Genomic DNA, 6231 nt, shown 5'->3' with positions numbered 1-6231 from the left:
AGTTTTTCTTAAATTTTAAGTAAACTTAAATTAATAAATTAAGTTCAAATTAACAAAATTGCATCATATCGCATATCATTTGATTCGGCTGATCACCAGGAACACAATGATACCATTTTTTAAGCTCTAGCGTCATTATGTGCCAAGTTATTGGCAAAAACGTCATTTGACCTCAGTTGACCTCATTTGACCTGACCCATGGATAAGTACACCAAACAAAGAAGCACCAAGTGTCCTGCTGTTAAGTACCGTGGTTTCAAAGCACAAAAGTGATAAAACGAAGCGGATATCTCCAGTATTTTCCGAATTTAGTATTTTCCCATAGGCTTAACATTACGACGTAATGACCTCTAACTGACCTCAGGTCAGTGACCTCAAAAAAACCGGACTATATGTTATACAACTCGGTGAACTTAGCACATCCTGAAAGTTTGAAGGAAATCAGTCGAAAACTGTGAGTTGGACAGGTGCATAAAGAAAATTGAAATTTCACCATGACCTTGTACCGGTTTTTCTGACCTGGTGACCTGACCCAAGGTCACCCGGACCTGAAATTTTCAGGTTATATGTAAAAAGGTTGCCCCATAGGCTGTGCCAAATTTGGCGGCGCTGCGCGCCGCCGTTTTTACGCTATCTTCGAAAAACCTTAGGGGGGGGGGGTCGCATCGACCCCCCCCCTGCCAGGGCGAGGGTTAATTGGATAAATGACTATCGTGAATTGGCGAAATAGTGGAGTGCGCTCGGGAGCCATTTACAATAGCGAGGAACGTAGGTGGATTGATCTGAGTAACACATGACACTGCGTTCACTGTTGATATGAAGTTTATTCATACTATGTAGTCGGGTGACATGAGAACAAAGTGACTAGCATACATTGTGTACGACACATGGATGAAGCTAATGCTACTTTTTCATTTTGTTTCGGTAGGCCCGTTTGTTCAGAGCGTAGCCGTCCTGTCGGTCTGCGCCTGTTACAGCTGTGACTGATTCGGTGGTCAGCTTTACAGCCCTTTCGGTGGATTGGGTATGGCAGGGGACCCCCGTTTTAAGGGCAGTCTGTAGAAAGTCGCGCAACTCATCCTCGCTCATGTGTCGTACACAAGGGGGCTCAATGTCTCGGCCCTCGTCAACCGCTCGCTGCACGTTAACCAGTTCCATATAGTTGTTCGCTTGAACGTTAATTTCCGGCAGCCGGAAGTGCCGAATGGGCTGCTGCTGTGGCGGTGGGGGTGGCAGCTTTGGCGGCGGTCGTGGCGGCGGTGCCGGCGGCGGCGGTGGTGGTGGTGGTGGTGGTGGTGGTGATGGCCGCCGCCGTTTCAGACGCCGCTGCTGCTGTTGTGGCGGCGGGGGCGGCGGCGGCGGGGGCGGTGATGGTGGTGGCGATGGCCGCCGCCTCTGTCGCCGCTGCTTCTGCTGTGGCGGGGGCGGAAACGGCGGCTGCTCCTGTCGCTGCCCTTTTTGACGAATGCTCTGGATTATGCGGACTGCATCTGCCTTAATGCCATGATTTTTATCGCCGAGCATGGCGAGCAGCACATTTTCCTCATGAGCCATGTAAGCATTCCTCTCGACGCTACTTTGCATGCACGCCAGCGACTCGCCAGTGAAGTTCAGCCGCTGGCGGCGCAGCTGCTGGCACACGTGAGAGGGTGCATACACCACGTCCGATTTCTGTTTGATGCAAATTATACCGGGCACATACACACAAACTATGTATCGTGCCAGCAGGCACAGCTCGTCAGAGGGCTGCTCTACCGACATGTAATACCGGCGCCGCCCCGCCGCCGACGCCACAACAGCAGCAGCGGCGTCTGAAACGGCGGCGGCCATCACCACCACCACCACCACCACCACCACCACCACCGCCGCCGGCACCGCCGCCACGACCGCCGCCAAAGCTGCCACCCCCACCGCCACAGCAGCAGCCCATTCGGCACTTCCGGCTGCCGGAAATTAACGTTCAAGCGAACAACTATATGGAACTGGTTAACGTGCAGCGAGCGGTTGACGAGGGCCGAGACATTGAGCCCCCTTGTGTACGACACATGAGCGAGGATGAGTTGCGCGACTTTCTACAGACTGCCCTTAAAACGGGGGTCCCCTGCCATACCCAATCCACCGAAAGGGCTGTAAAGCTGACCACCGAATCAGTCACAGCTGTAACAGGCGCAGACCGACAGGACGGCTACGCTCTGAACAAACGGGCCTACCGAAACAAAATGAAAAAAGTAGCATTAGCTTCATCCATGTGTCGTACACAAGGTATGTTAGTCACTTTGTTCTCATGTCACCCGACTACATAGTGTGAATAAACTTCATATCAACAGTGAACGCAGTGTCATGTGTTACTCAGATCAATCCACCTACGTTCCTCGCTATTGTAAATGACTCCCGAGCGCACTCCACTATTTCGCCAATGCACGATAGTCATTTATCCAATTCAACATTAGGTCTAAAATGTGTCTGAAGTAACATAAAAATGAAGTGAGCATTTCTGTCGTGCTTTGATAGACGTAGCATAACGACCACGACGGTCGCAAGTGACCGCCGGGGCTGTGAACGGCACGGCAACGACCGGCCGGCGGGCGGCTACGCCAGCGCCATCTATGGAGAGAATCGGGTAACTAACGCAAACCTTCCGAGCCTTATGCTTTCCTGCGAGGCCGGTGAAGCAGGCGGCGTGCCGATTTCGACGCCGCTGTATGCCGAATCGACTGGTACATGCATTTAGCGATACATTGTTAATATTTTTTCATTACATTCATCATATTATTCAAAAACATGCAAAAATTGAGAAAACCGGAAATATTCAAAGAGCCGGGGCGGTCAAAAAAAATTCGAATTTTATATTTTTTCCGCCGGATTCGTGATCAGCACCCCCAAATACGTTAGATTAGACCTGGGGAGCAAAACTTTTCGAAACTTTTTGCAAAACCGGTCACCCTAGCGGCAACTCGACTAAGGCTTGAGACTCGAAACAAAAGGATTCTTGTGATGAGAGAATACTCTGTATTACCAGGGAAACGACTATGTGCAATATCACACAGTTATAAAAGCAATTAGTTTTATATTGCATTCCATGCCGAAAAACATCCTCAGGATGAGTTCATTTCCATTTTGGGACGGTGTTATGAGCAATCACGTTTACATCACGATCATGAGAACATTTATCCGTTTGTCAAGCTGCCCTGAAATGTAAATTAACATTAAAAATTACTCAGCTTTGCAGGAATGTGAGCAATTTTACCCGGACAATGTCTCAGAGACCTTGGGTTTGAATGTTGGGGGCAGCACGATGATAAGTTCGTGTACTTTCCTCGTATGATTTTCCCTGCGTTCCTCGGCTAGTGCTGAGCATTTAGGAGCGGTTGGTTAACGATTGCAGCGAACAGTGCAGTGGCGATTCGTTCAATGTTCTACATTGGGGTAGCTGTACTGGCAATACCAACTGATCAATAAAAGGATCCACGGTCAAATGAAGGCGACTGTGGTTACGAATTAGGTTGTGAGTGGCGGTCACCCACTGCAAAATATTATCGCAGTAGCCAGTATCCAAAGTATTCTGCAGACTGGCCTTTTTCTATCCAAAGCAAGTCATGTACTTTGCCAAAGCGCACCAGCATGCAGCCTTTCAAAAAGCTTTGAATTGTGAATGGTAATACCTATCAACCCATTTATGGCGACATTGATGTTACTGCACAGTGCACTCCAACTGACATGTCCCAACCATTCGTCAGGTTCCGCTCTTCACTCAAGACAAGTTTTCCACTTGACGTTTTTCGTTCCGTCTTCCACATTTAAGTGTAACTCATGTTGTCACTTGTCAGAGGAAACTAATTATTTGTGTTTTTCTTGGTCACAGCTCTCATAAAAGTCAAACACCTTTAGCCTGTGCTAGAGAGCTAACATCATGGGAACCCAAGCGTCACATGCGACATTAAAGGAAACAGTTCACTTTCCTGAAATTAGTATTTTGCTATGGATTTACGATATTTATGCTCAAAATGATCAGAAAATAAAATAAAACCTTTTTGTAAAAACAATTATTTTCTATATTTTAATATAGGACGAACTATATTCTATGTAAAATAATGTTTGACGCGGAAGCTTATTACGCGTTGACCAATCATATTGCGTAGTTCAAACCTACGCATGCTGCATTAGCTGTAAGCAGCATGCTGATTGGCTGATGATGACGTGGCTGCATTCTTGTGCAAGGCACACATTCCTCTGCAAGGCACTCTTTTCGGAACGAGAAATGGAATATCTTCGTCTAGGGTGATCGTTGAGCCGTAAAAGCTCCTGATTTGTGCTAGTCTCAGCTCAAGCTACGAAACTGCTATTCCAGTTCAAAATCCCATGTTAAAAGTGAACTATTTCCTTTAAAACATGACAGCGGGTAAAACATGGCAGATGAAGAACAATGCGACTGCTGATATGTCTGTTTAACATATAATGGCCACACTTCCTTCCTAACGATTCAACAACAATGTGGCTGCCTACTTTTAGGATAAAACTTTCGCTGTGAGTCACTCTGCATCCATTTTGTCTGTCCGGTGTGAGTCAAAGGCAGCCATTATTTATCATCAATGTCACCTTGCTTCAACTTCATCACCGTCACCATCACCACAACGATGTCCGTCACCAAAACGTCACTACCGTCACCATTACCGTCACCAACGTCACTATCACCGTCCCCGTCTCCGTCGCCGTCTCCGTTATCTCGCTATCTCCGGCGCTGCCCGTGTCAGTACCATCCGGGCGCGGTGGTCGACTGTGGATCTACCCGCCGGACGTCGTCAGTTGGTCACGGCAGTCGCTTATGGTGGAGCTCGAGACTCCAGCACCTGGCGTCCGAAGCATCCGGAGAGTCCGGCGACAGGTGATCGTTCCGGAGTCCCGGAGTCCCAAGTGCCAGAGTCTGGAAATTATTATAAGATTTTAGGACTGCAGAAGTCCATGCGTGCTGAATCCGGGTGTCCGTGATGGGAGTCCGCGTGTTTGTAGCCCAAATTCCGAAATTAACCCTATTCCTGGCGGGCTCCGCCGGGACAAGAAACTGGCGGGGGGGGGGCCGATTCGGCCCCCCCTGAGATCTCGAGAACGAAGCAAGATAGCGACAAGCGGTAAACGGCATCGGATACGCACGGTCAAGATCTACAATTTTTACTAAGGTCATTTTCAGGTCAGGTCAAAGATGACGTCACAGGGGTCGAAAAAGTCAAAATGGCGGCGCTAGATATGGAGAGAGTTTTTCTCGAATAACTTTCGAATTAGTCACGATAGGAACAAACTAAGGGCATCATCGTGATACTCCCGTCAATCCGCATCGAATGATATATATGTTGACCTCGAAAGGTCAAGGTCAAAGGTTGACCTCAGGTCACGTGACCTCGAGGTCATCATGTATATCATTCGATGCGTCTTGACGAGCTGAACACAATGAGACCATCCACGCGTCTGTATCTTGTTCCTGTACGGAGTTATTGGCCAAAAACCTTTGGTGACCTTTGATGACGTCACATGACCTCACAGCTGCCCAACAGCAAAACAGACCTCAAGGTAGTGAAGGTTGATCGTATATGAAGTCATGTATGGTATATGGGGCCATTCCGACCCGTTTTAGTGGTAAAAACAGGGAGTTGATTTTTCCCCCATTGACTTATAATGGGGAGGTCGCGAAACTGACCTGACCTTAGGTCACCGATATCAAAATTCCGAGATATACAAATTGCACATACTGGTACCCTAACTAAAGCCTGAAGAGAAGAAATTGATCCGTCAAAAACTCTAGCTCTGGCGTGATTGCAAACTTTTCTGAGGTAGGGTCACCAAACCGCCTCTGGTGACCTGACCTGAGGTCAGATCAACTCAAAATTTTCAGACATGTTGCGTAGAAGCCTTTTAGGAAAAGTCAGAAAATTTGAGCTTCCTAGCTCAACGCGTTTGGGAGAAATAACCAAAAAACCTCAGGGGGGTTGATTCTCCTGAGGCCCCCCGCCAGGAATAGGGTTAAATGAGTTCAAAATGAGGAGTAACGGATAGAGCCCAAACCGCCCAAACCCATGCCGACAGCTCACAGCAGTGCCCAAAATTCCGCCTACCACGTTCTAAACTGGTCACATACGGGTGCCCAAATTTGGGGAGGCGACAGGACGTTGGTCGATGTGGGCGGGGAGACAAATCAGATCGATGAAGGGATGGTAGAAAACTGGTTTGAGGAAAAGGAGC

This window comes from Amphibalanus amphitrite, unplaced genomic scaffold (assembly GCF_019059575.1).
Source record: "Amphibalanus amphitrite isolate SeventyFive unplaced genomic scaffold, NRLGWU_Aamphi_draft 000182F_arrow, whole genome shotgun sequence".
In the NCBI taxonomy this organism is placed as follows: Eukaryota; Metazoa; Arthropoda; class Thecostraca; order Balanomorpha; family Balanidae; genus Amphibalanus; species Amphibalanus amphitrite.
Note: the sequence above shows the minus strand (reverse complement) of the source record.